A 12794-nucleotide genomic window follows, 5' to 3' on the forward strand; every position below is an offset into this window, starting at 1 on the left:
CATATCTATCATCTTCTTCTCACACTGTATACTAAACTTACTGCATCTTGGAGCTCTCTGGTCATATCTATCATCTTCTTCTCACACTGTATACTAAACTTACTGCATCTTGGAGCTCTCTGGTCATATCTATCATCTTCTTCTCACACTGTATACTAAACTTACTGCATCTTGGAGCTCTCTGGTCATATCTATCATCTTCTTCTCACACTGTATACTAAACTTACTGCATCGTGGAGCTCTCTGGTCATATCTATCATCTTCTTCTCACACTGTATACTAAACTTACTGCATCTTGGAGCTCTCTGGTCATATCTATCATCTTCTTCTCACACTGTATACTAAACTTACTGCATCTTGGAGCTCTCTGGTCATATCTACCATCTTCTTCTCACACTGTATACTAAACTTACTGCATCTTGGAGCTCTCTGGTCATATCTCTCATCTTCTTCTCACACTGTATACTAAACTTACTGCATCTTTGAGCTCTCTGGTCATATCTCTCATCCTCTTCTCACATTGTATACTAAACTTATTGCATCTTTGAGCTCTCTGGTCATATCTCTGATCTTCTTCTCACACTGTATACTAAACTTACTGCATCTTTGAGCTCTCTGGTCATATCTATCATCTTCTTCTCACACTGTATACTAAACTTACTGCATCTTTGAGCTCTCTGGTCATATCTCTGATCTTCTTCACACACTGTATACTAAACTTACTGCATCTTGGAGCTCTCTGGTCATATCTATCATCTTCTCCTCACACTGTATACTAAACTTACTGCATCTTGGAGCTCTCTGGTCATATCTCTCATCCTCTTCTTACACTGTATACTAAACTTACTGCATCTTGGAGCTCTCTGGTCATATCTCTGATCTTCTTCTCACACTGTATACTAAACTTACTGCATCTTGGAGCTCTCTGGTCATATCTCTGATCTTCTTCTCACACTGTATACTAAACTTACAGCATCTTGGAGCTCTCTGGTCATATCTATCATCTTCTTCTCACACTGTATACTAAACTTACTGCATCTTGGAGCTCTCTGGTCATATCTCTGATCTTCTTCTCACACTGTATACTAAACTTACTGCATCTTTGAGCTCTCTGGTCATATCTCTGATCTTCTTCTCACACTGTATACTAAACTTACTGCATCTTGGAGCTCTCTGGTCATATCTCTGATCTTCTTCTCACACTGTATACTAAACTTACTGCATCTTGGAGCTCTCTGGTCATATCTATCATCTTCTTCTCACACTGTATACTAAACTTACTGCATCTTGGAGCTCTCTGGTCATATCTATCATCTTCTTCTCACACTGTATACTAAACTTACTGCATCTTGGAGCTCTCTGGTCATATCTATCATCTTCTTCTCACACTGTATACTAAACTTACTGCATCTTGGAGCTCTCTGGTCATATCTCTGATCTTCTTCTCACACTGTATACTAAACTTACTGCATCTTTGAGCTCTCTGGTCATATCTCTGATCTTCTTCTCACACTGTATACTAAACTTACTGCATCTTTGAGCTCTCTGGTCATATCTATCATCTTCTTCTCACACTGTATACTAAACTTACTGCATCTTTGAGCTCTCTGGTCATATCTCTGATCTTCTTCTCACACTGTATACTAAACTTACTGCATCTTTAAGCTCTCCGGTCATATCTATCATCTTCTTCTCACACTGTATACTAAACTTACTGCATCTTGGAGCTCTCTGGTCATATCTATCATCTTCTTCTCACACTGTATACTAAACTTACTGCATCTTGGAGCTCTCTGGTCATATCTACCATCTTCTTCTCACACTGTATACTAAACTTACTGCATCTTGGAGCTCTCTGGTCATATCTCTCATCTTCTTCTCACACTGTATACTAAACTTACTGCATCTTTGAGCTCTCTGGTCATATCTATCATCTTCTCCTCACACTGTATACTAAACTTACTGCATCTTGGAGCTCTCTGGTCATATCTCTGATCTTCTTCTCACACTGTATACTAAACTTACTGCATCTTGGAGCTCTCTGGTCATATCTATCATCTTCTTCTCACACTGTATACTAAACTTACTGCATCTTGGAGCTCTCTGGTCATATCTCTGATCTTCTTCTCACACTGTATACTAAACTTACTGCATCTTGGAGCTCTCTGGTCATTTCTCTGATCTTCTTCTCACACTGTATACTAAACTTACTGCATCTTGGAGCTCTCTGGTCATTTCTCTGATCTTCTTCTCAAACTGTATACTAAACTTACTGCATCTTGGAGCTCTCTGGTCATATCTCTGATCTTCTTCTCACACTGTATACTAAACTTACTGCATCTTTGAGCTCTCTGGTCATATCTATCATCTTCTTCTCACACTGTATACTAAACTTACTGCATCTTTGAGCTCTCTGGTCATATCTATCATCTTCTTCTCACACTGTATACTAAACTTACTGCATCTTGGAGCTCTCTGGTCATATCTCTGATCTTCTTCTCACACTGTATACTAAACTTACTGCATCTTTGAGCTCTCTGGTCATATCTATCATCTTCTTCTCACACTGTATACTAAACTTACTGCATCTTTGAGCTCTCTGGTCATATCTATCATCTTCTTCTCACACTGTATACTAAACTTACTGCATCTTGGAGCTCTCTGGTCATATCTCTGATCTTCTTCTCACACTGTATACTAAACTTACTGCATCTTGGAGCTCTCTGGTCATTTCTCTGATCTTCTTCTCACACTGTATACTAAACTTACTGCATCTTGGAGCTCTCTGGTCATTTCTCTGATCTTCTTCTCAAACTGTATACTAAACTTATTGCATCTTGGAGCTCTCTGGTCATATCTCTGATCTTCTTCTCACACTGTATACTAAACTTACAGCATCTTGGAGCTCTCTGGTCATTTCTCTGATCTTCTTCTCAAACTGTATACTAAACTTATTGCATCTTGGAGCTCTCTGGTCATATCTCTGATCTTCTTCTCACACTGTATACTAAACTTACTGCATCTTTGAGCTCTCTGGTCATATCTATCATCTTCTTCTCACACTGTATACTAAACTTACTGCATCTTGGAGCTCTCTGGTCATATCTCTGATCTTCTTCTCACACTGTATACTAAACTTACTGCATCTTGGAGCTCTCTGGTCATTTCTCTGATCTTCTTCTCACACTGTATACTAAACTTACTGCATCTTGGAGCTCTCTGGTCATATCTATCATCTTCTTCTCACACTGTATACTAAACTTACTGCATCTTTGAGCTCTCTGGTCATATCTCTGATCTTCTTCTCACACTGTATACTAAACTTACTGCATCTTGGAGCTCTCTGGTCATATCTATCATCTTCTTCTTACACTGTATACTAAACTTACTGCATCTTTGAGCTCTCTGGTCATATCTATCATCTTCTTCTCACATTGTACACTAAACTTATTGCATCTTTGAGCTCTCTGGTCTGATCTCTCATATTCTTCTCACACTGTATACTAAACTTACTGCATCTTTGCTCTCTCTGGTCATATCTCTGATCTTCTTCTCACACTGTATACTAAACTTACTGCATCTTGGAGCTCTCTGGTCATATCTATCATCTTCTTCTCACACTGTATACTAAACTTATTGCATCTTTGAGCTCTCTGGTCATATCTATCATCTTCTTCTCACACTGTATACTAAACTTATTGCATCTTTGAGCTCTCTGGTCATATCTATCATCTTCTTCCCACACTGTATACTAAACTTATTGCATCTTGGAGCTCTCTGGTCATATCTATCATCTTCTTCTCACACTGTATACTAAACTTATTGCATCTTTGAGCTCTCTGGTCATATCTATCATCTTCTTCTCACACTGTATACTAAACTTATTGCATCTTTGAGCTCTCTGGTCATATCTATCATCTTCTTCCCACACTGTATACTAAACTTATTGCATCTTTGAGCTCTCTGGTCATATCTATCATCTTCTTCCCACACTGTATACTAAACTTATTGCATCTTTGAGCTCTCTGGTCATATCTCTGATCTTCTTCTCACACTGTATACTAAACTTACTGCATCTTTGAGCTCTCTGGTCATATCTATCATCTTCTTCTCACACTGTATACTAAACTTACTGCATCTTGGAGCTCTCTGGTCATATCTATCATCTTCTTCTCACACTGTATACTAAACTTACTGCATCTTGGAGCTCTCTGGTCATATCTATCATCTTCTTCTCACACTGTATACTAAACTTACTGCATCTTGGAGCTCTCTGGTCATATCTATCATCTTCTTCTCACACTGTATACTAAACTTACTGCATCTTGGAGCTCTCTGGTCATATCTATCATCTTCTTCTCACACTGTATACTAAACTTACTGCATCTTGGAGCTCTCTGGTCATATCTATCATCTTCTTCTCACACTGTATACTAAACTTACTGCATCTTGGAGCTCTCTGGTCATATCTACCATCTTCTTCTCACACTGTATACTAAACTTACTGCATCTTGGAGCTCTCTGGTCATATCTCTCATCTTCTTCTCACACTGTATACTAAACTTACTGCATCTTTGAGCTCTCTGGTCATATCTATCATCTTCTCCTCACACTGTATACTAAACTTACTGCATCTTGGAGCTCTCTGGTCATATCTCTCATCCTCTTCTTACACTGTATACTAAACTTACTGCATCTTGGAGCTCTCTGGTCATATCTATCATCTTCTTCTCACACTGTATACTAAACTTACTGCATCTTTGAGCTCTCTGGTCATATCTCTGATCTTCTTCTCACACTGTATACTAAACTTACAGCATCTTGGAGCTCTCTGGTCATATCTATCATCTTCTCCTCACACTGTATACTAAACTTACTGCATCTTGGAGCTCTCTGGTCATATCTCTGATCTTCTTCTCACACTGTATACTAAACTTACTGCATCTTTGAGCTCTCTGGTCATATCTATCATCTTCTTCTCACACTGTATACTAAACTTACTGCATCTTGGAGCTCTCTGGTCATATCTCTGATCTTCTTCTCACACTGTATACTAAACTTACTGCATCTTTGAGCTCTCTGGTCATATCTCTGATCTTCTTCTCACACTGTATACTAAACTTACTGCATCTTGGAGCTCTCTGGTCATATCTCTCATCTTCTTCCCACACTGTATACTAAACTTATTGCATCTTTGAGCTCTCTGGTCATATCTATCATCTTCTTCCCACACTGTATACTAAACTTATTGCATCTTTGAGCTCTCTGGTCATATCTATCATCTTCTTCCCACACTGTATACTAAACTTATTGCATCTTTGAGCTCTCTGGTCATATCTCTGATCTTCTTCTCACACTGTATACTAAACTTACTGCATCTTTGAGCTCTCTGGTCATATCTATCATCTTCTTCTCACACTGTATACTAAACTTACTGCATCTTGGAGCTCTCTGGTCATATCTATCATCTTCTTCTCACACTGTATACTAAACTTACTGCATCTTGGAGCTCTCTGGTCATATCTATCATCTTCTTCTCACACTGTATACTAAACTTACTGCATCTTGGAGCTCTCTGGTCATATCTATCATCTTCTTCTCACACTGTATACTAAACTTACTGCATCTTGGAGCTCTCTGGTCATATCTATCATCTTCTTCTCACACTGTATACTAAACTTACTGCATCTTGGAGCTCTCTGGTCATATCTATCATCTTCTTCTCACACTGTATACTAAACTTACTGCATCTTGGAGCTCTCTGGTCATATCTACCATCTTCTTCTCACACTGTATACTAAACTTACTGCATCTTGGAGCTCTCTGGTCATATCTCTCATCTTCTTCTCACACTGTATACTAAACTTACTGCATCTTTAAACTCTCTGGTCATATCTCTCATCCTCTTCTCACATTGTATACTAAACTTATTGCATCTTTGAGCTCTCTGGTCATATCTCTGATCTTCTTCTCACACTGTATACTAAACTTACTGCATCTTTGAGCTCTCTGGTCATATCTATCATCTTCTTCTCACACTGTATACTAAACTTACTGCATCTTTGAGCTCTCTGGTCATATCTCTGATCTTCTTCACACACTGTATACTAAACTTACTGCATCTTGGAGCTCTCTGGTCATATCTATCATCTTCTCCTCACACTGTATACTAAACTTACTGCATCTTGGAGCTCTCTGGTCATATCTCTCATCCTCTTCTTACACTGTATACTAAACTTACTGCATCTTGGAGCTCTCTGGTCATATCTCTGATCTTCTTCTCACACTGTATACTAAACTTACTGCATCTTGGAGCTCTCTGGTCATATCTCTGATCTTCTTCTCACACTGTATACTAAACTTACAGCATCTTGGAGCTCTCTGGTCATATCTATCATCTTCTTCTCACACTGTATACTAAACTTACTGCATCTTGGAGCTCTCTGGTCATATCTCTGATCTTCTTCTCACACTGTATACTAAACTTACTGCATCTTTGAGCTCTCTGGTCATATCTCTGATCTTCTTCTCACACTGTATACTAAACTTACTGCATCTTGGAGCTCTCTGGTCATATCTCTGATCTTCTTCTCACACTGTATACTAAACTTACTGCATCTTGGAGCTCTCTGGTCATATCTATCATCTTCTTCTCACACTGTATACTAAACTTACTGCATCTTGGAGCTCTCTGGTCATATCTATCATCTTCTTCTCACACTGTATACTAAACTTACTGCATCTTGGAGCTCTCTGGTCATATCTATCATATTCTTCTCACACTGTATACTAAACTTACTGCATCTTGGAGCTCTCTGGTCATATCTCTGATCTTCTTCTCACACTGTATACTAAACTTACAGCATCTTGGAGCTCTCTGGTCATATCTATGATCTTCTTCTCACACTGTATACTAAACTTACTGCATCTTGGAGCTCTCTGGTCTTATCTCTGATCTTCTTCTCACACTGTATACTAAACTTACTGCATCTTGGAGCTCTCTGGTCATATCTATCATCTTCTTCTCACACTGTATACTAAACTTACTGCATCTTGGAGCTCTCTGGTCATATCTATCATCTTCTTCTCACACTGTATACTAAACTTACTGCATCTTGGAGCTCTCTGGTCATATCTATCATCTTCTTCTCACACTGTATACTAAACTTACTGCATCTTGGAGCTCTCTGGTCTTATCTATCATATTCTTCTCACACTGTATACTAAACTTACTGCATCTTGGAGCTCTCTGGTCTTATCTATCATATTCTTCTCACACTGTATACTAAACTTACTGCATCTTGGAGCTCTCTGGTCATATCTCTGATCTTCTTCTCACACTGTATACTAAACTTACTGCATCTTGGAGCTCTCTGGTCATTTCTCTGATCTTCTTCTCACACTGTATACTAAACTTACTACATCTTGGAGCTCTCTGGTCATATCTATCATCTTCTTCTCACACTGTATACTAAACTTACTGCATCTTGGAGCTCTCTGGTCATATCTATCATCTTCTTCTCACACTGTATACTAAACTTACTGCATCTTGGAGCTCTCTGGTCATATCTATCATCTTCTTCTCACACTGTATACTAAACTTACTGCATCTTGGAGCTCTCTGGTCTTATCTATCATCTTCTTCTCACACTGTATACTAAACTTACTGCATCTTGGAGCTCTCTGGTCATATCTATCATCTTCTTCTCACACTGTATACTAAACTTACTGCATCTTGGAGCTCTCTGGTCATATCTATCATCTTCTTCTCACACTGTATACTAAACTTACTGCATCTTGGAGCTCTTAGGTCATATCTATCATCTTCTTCTCACACTGTATACTAAACTTACTGCATCTTTGAGCTTTCTGGTCATATCTATCATCTTCTTCTCACACTGTATACTAAACTTACTGCATCTTGGAGCTCTCTGGTCATATCTATCATCTTCTTCTCACACTGTATACTAAACTTACTGCATCTTGGAGCTCTCTGGTCATATCTATCATCTTCTTCTCACACTGTATACTAAACTTACTGCATCTTGGAGCTCTTTGGTCATATCTATCATCTTCTTCTCACACTGTATACTAAACTTACTGCATCTTGGAGCTCTCTGGTCATATCTATCATCTTCTTCTCACACTGTATACTAAACTTACTGCATCTTGGAGCTCTCTGGTCATATCTATCATCTTCTTCTCACACTGTATACTAAACTTACTGCATCTTGGAGCTCTCTGGTCATATCTATCATCTTCTTCTCACACTGTATACTAAACTTACTGCATCTTTGAGCTCTCTGGTCATATCTCTGATCTTCTTCTCACACTGTATACTAAACTTACTGCATCTTTGAGCTCTCTGGTCATATCTCTGATCTTCTTCTCACACTGTATACTAAACTTACTGCATCTTGGAGCTCTCTGGTCATATATCTCATCTTCTTCTCACACTGTATACTAAACTTACTGCATCTTTGAGCTCTCTGGTCATATCTCTGATCTTCTTCTCACACTGTATACTAAACTTACTGCATCTTGGAGCTCTCTGGTCATATCTCTCATCTTCTTCTCACACTGTATACTAAACTTACTGCATCTTTGAGCTCTCTGGTCATATCTCTCATCCTCTTCTCACATTGTATACTAAACTTACTGCATCTTGGAGCTCTCTGGTCATATCTATCATCTTCTTCTCACACTGTATACTAAACTTACTGCATCTTTGAGCTCTCTGGTCATATCTCTGATCTTCTTCTCACACTGTATACTAAACTTACTGCATCTTGGAGCTCTCTGGTCATATCTCTGATCTTCTTCTCACACTGTATACTAAACTTACTGCATCTTGGAGCTCTCTGGTCATATCTCTCATCTTCTTCTCACACTGTATACTAAACTTACTGCATCTTGGAGCTCTCTGGTCATATCTCTGATCTTCTTCTCACACTGTATACTAAACTTACTGCATCTTGGAGCTCTCTGGTCATATCTATCATCTTCTTCTCACACTGTATACTAAACTTACTGCATCTTGGAGCTCTCTGGTCATATCTCTGATCTTCTTCTCACACTGTATACTAAACTTACTGCATCTTGGACCTCTCTGGTCATATCTATCATCTTCTTCTCACACTGTATACTAAACTTACTGCATCTTTGAGCTCTCTGGTCATATCTCTGATCTTCTTCTCACACTGTATACTAAACTTACTGCATCTTGGAGCTCTCTGGTCATATCTATCATCTTCTTCTCACACTGTATACTAAACTTACTGCATCTTGGAGCTCTCTGGTCATATCTCTGATCTTCTTCTCACACTGTATACTAAACTTACTGCATCTTGGAGCTCTCTGGTCATATCTATCATCTTCTTCTCACACTGTATACTAAACTTACTGCATCTTTGAGCTCTCTGGTCATATCTCTGATCTTCTTCTCACATTGTATACTAAACTTACTGCATCTTTGAGCTCTCAGGTCATATCTATCATCTTCTTCTCACACTGTATACTAAACTTACTGCATCTTTGAGCTCTCTGGTCATATCTCTGATCTTCTTCTCACACTGTATACTAAACTTACTGCATCTTGGAGCTCTCTGGTCATATCTATCATCTTCTTCTCACACTGTATACTAAACTTACTGCATCTTTGAGCTCTCTGGTCATATCTCTGATCTTCTTCTCACACTGTATACTAAACTTACTGCATCTTGGAGCTCTCTGGTCATATCTATCATCTTCTTCTCACACTGTATACTAAACTTACTGCATCTTTGAGCTCTCTGGTCATATCTCTGATCTTCTTCTCACACTGTATACTAAACTTACTGCATCTTGGAGCTCTCTGGTCATATCTCTCATCTTCTTCTCACACTGTATACTAAACTTACTGCATCTTTGAGCTCTCTGGTCATATCTCTCATCCTCTTCTCACATTGTATACTAAACTTACTGCATCTTGGAGCTCTCTGGTCATATCTATCATCTTCTTCTCACACTGTATACTAAACTTACTGCATCTTTGAGCTCTCTGGTCATATCTCTGATCTTCTTCTCACACTGTATACTAAACTTACTGCATCTTGGAGCTCTCTGGTCATATCTATGATCTTCTTCTCACACTGTATACTAAACTTACTGCATCTTGGAGCTCTCTGGTCATATCTCTCATCTTCTTCTCACACTGTATACTAAACTTACTGCATCTTGGAGCTCTCTGGTCATATCTCTGATCTTCTTCTCACACTGTATACTAAACTTACTGCATCTTGGAGCTCTCTGGTCATATCTATCATCTTCTTCTCACACTGTATACTAAACTTACTGCATCTTTGAGCTCTCTGGTCATATCTCTGATCTTCTTCTCACACTGTATACTAAACTTACTGCATCTTGGAGCTCTCTGGTCATATCTATCATCTTCTTCTCACACTGTATACTAAACTTACTGCATCTTTGAGCTCTCTGGTCATATCTCTGATCTTCTTCTCACACTGTATACTAAGGCGAGGCGTCAAAAATATCGATACCAGCAGGCTGCCGCCTCACGTATTGGCGCATCGAGGCTGCAATTACGGCCGAAGCCTGGCTGGGGCAATTATTTTTCACTTATTAGCCCAGCCGGCTTGCGCCAGGCTGGGATCTGAGGCTCGGTTTCCATTCGAAAGGCGGCAGCCGGCGCATGCTTTTGTTCGGAGACCATTATGATAACATCATGAGTTAATTGAGGGTCCTACCGCCAGCGGTAGCCGGCTGAGCTAATTTAAAAAATGCAGCCAGGACGCACAAGTGCAGTTAGCTGCCGCTGGCTGGTATATTTATTTTTGACGCCTCGCCTAAACTTACTGCATCTTTAAGCTCTCTGGTCATATCTATCATCTTCTTCTCACACTGTATACTAAACTTACTGCATCTTGGAGCTCTCTGGTCATATCTCTGATCTTCTTCTCACACTGTATACTAAACTTATTGCATCTTGGAGCTCTCTGGTCATATCTATCATCTTCTTCTCACACTGTATACTAAACTTACTGCATCTTGGAGCTCTCTGGTCATATCTATCATCTTCTTCTCACACTGTATACTAAACTTACTGCATCTTTGAGCTCTCTGGTCATATCTCTGATCTTCTTCTCACACTGTATACTAAACTTACTGCATCTTTGAGCTCTCTGGTCATATCTCTGATCTTCTTCTCACACTGTATACTAAACTTACTGCATCTTTAAGCTCTCTGGTCATATCTATCATCTTCTTCTCACACTGTATACTAAACTTACTGCATCTTGGAGCTCTCTGGTCATATCTCTGATCTTCTTCTCACACTGTATACTAAACTTACTGCATCTTGGAGCTCTCTGGTCTTATCTATCATCTTCTTCTCACACTGTATACTAAACTTACTGCATCTTGGAGCTCTCTGGTCATATCTATCATCTTCTTCTCACACTGTATACTAAACTTACTGCATCTTTGAGCTCTCTGGTCATATCTCTGATCTTCTTCTCACACTGTATACTAATCTTATTGCATCTTGGAGCTCTCTGGTCATATCTATCATCTTCTTCTCACACTGTATACTAAACTTACTGCATCTTTGAGCTCTCTGGTCATATCTCTGATCTTCTTCTCACACTGTATACTAAACTTACTGCATCTTGGAGCTCTCTGGTCATATCTCTGATCTTCTTCTCACACTGTATACTAAACTTATTGCATCTTGGAGCTCTCTGGTCATATCTATCATCTTCTTCTCACACTGTATACTAAACTTACTGCATCTTGGAGCTCTCTGGTCATATCTATCATCTTCTTCTCACACTGTATACTAAACTTACTGCATCTTGGAGCTCTCTGGTCATATCTATCATCTTCTTCTCACACTGTATACTAAACTTACTGCATCTTGGAGCTCTCTGGTCATATCTATCATCTTCTTCTCACACTGTATACTAAACTTACTACATCTTGGAGCTCTCTGGTCATATCTATCATCTTCTTCTCACACTGTATACTAAACTTACTACATCTTGGAGCTCTCTGGTCATATCTATCATCTTCTTCTCACACTGTATACTAAACTTACTGCATCTTTGAGCTCTCTGGTCATTTCTCTGATCTTCTTCTCACACTGTACACTAAACTTACTGCATCTTGGAGCTCTCTGGTCATATCTCTGATCTTCTTCTCACACTGTATACTAAACTTACTGCATCTTTGAGCTCTCTGGTCATATCTCTGATCTTCTTCTCACACTGTATACTAAACTTACTGCATCTTTGAGCTCTCTAGTCATATCTATCATCTTCTTCTCACACTGTATACTAAACTTACTGCATCTTTGAGCTCTCTGGTCATATCTCTGATCTTCTTCTCACACTGTATACTAAACTTACTGCATCTTGGAGCTTTCTGGTCATATCTATCATCTTCTTCTCACACTGTACACTAAACGTACTGCATCTTTGAGCTCTCTGGTCTTATCTCTCATATTCTTCTCACACTGTATACTAAACTTACTGCATCTTTGAGCTCTCTGGTCATATCTCTGATCTTCTTCTCACACTGTATACTAAACTTACTGCATCTTGGAGCTCTCTGGTCATATCTATCATCTTCTTCTCACACTGTATACTAAACTTACTACATCTTTGAGCTCTCTGGTCATATCTCTGATCTTCTTCTCACACTGTATACTAAACTTACTGCATCTTTGAGCTCTCTGGTCATATCTATCATCTTCTCCTCACACTGTATACTAAACTTACTGCATCTTGGAGCTCTCT

The sequence above is a fragment of the Strongylocentrotus purpuratus genome, unplaced genomic scaffold (assembly GCF_000002235.5).
Source record: "Strongylocentrotus purpuratus isolate Spur 01 unplaced genomic scaffold, Spur_5.0 spur5_contig_812, whole genome shotgun sequence".
NCBI lineage: Eukaryota > Metazoa > Echinodermata > Echinoidea > Camarodonta > Strongylocentrotidae > Strongylocentrotus > Strongylocentrotus purpuratus.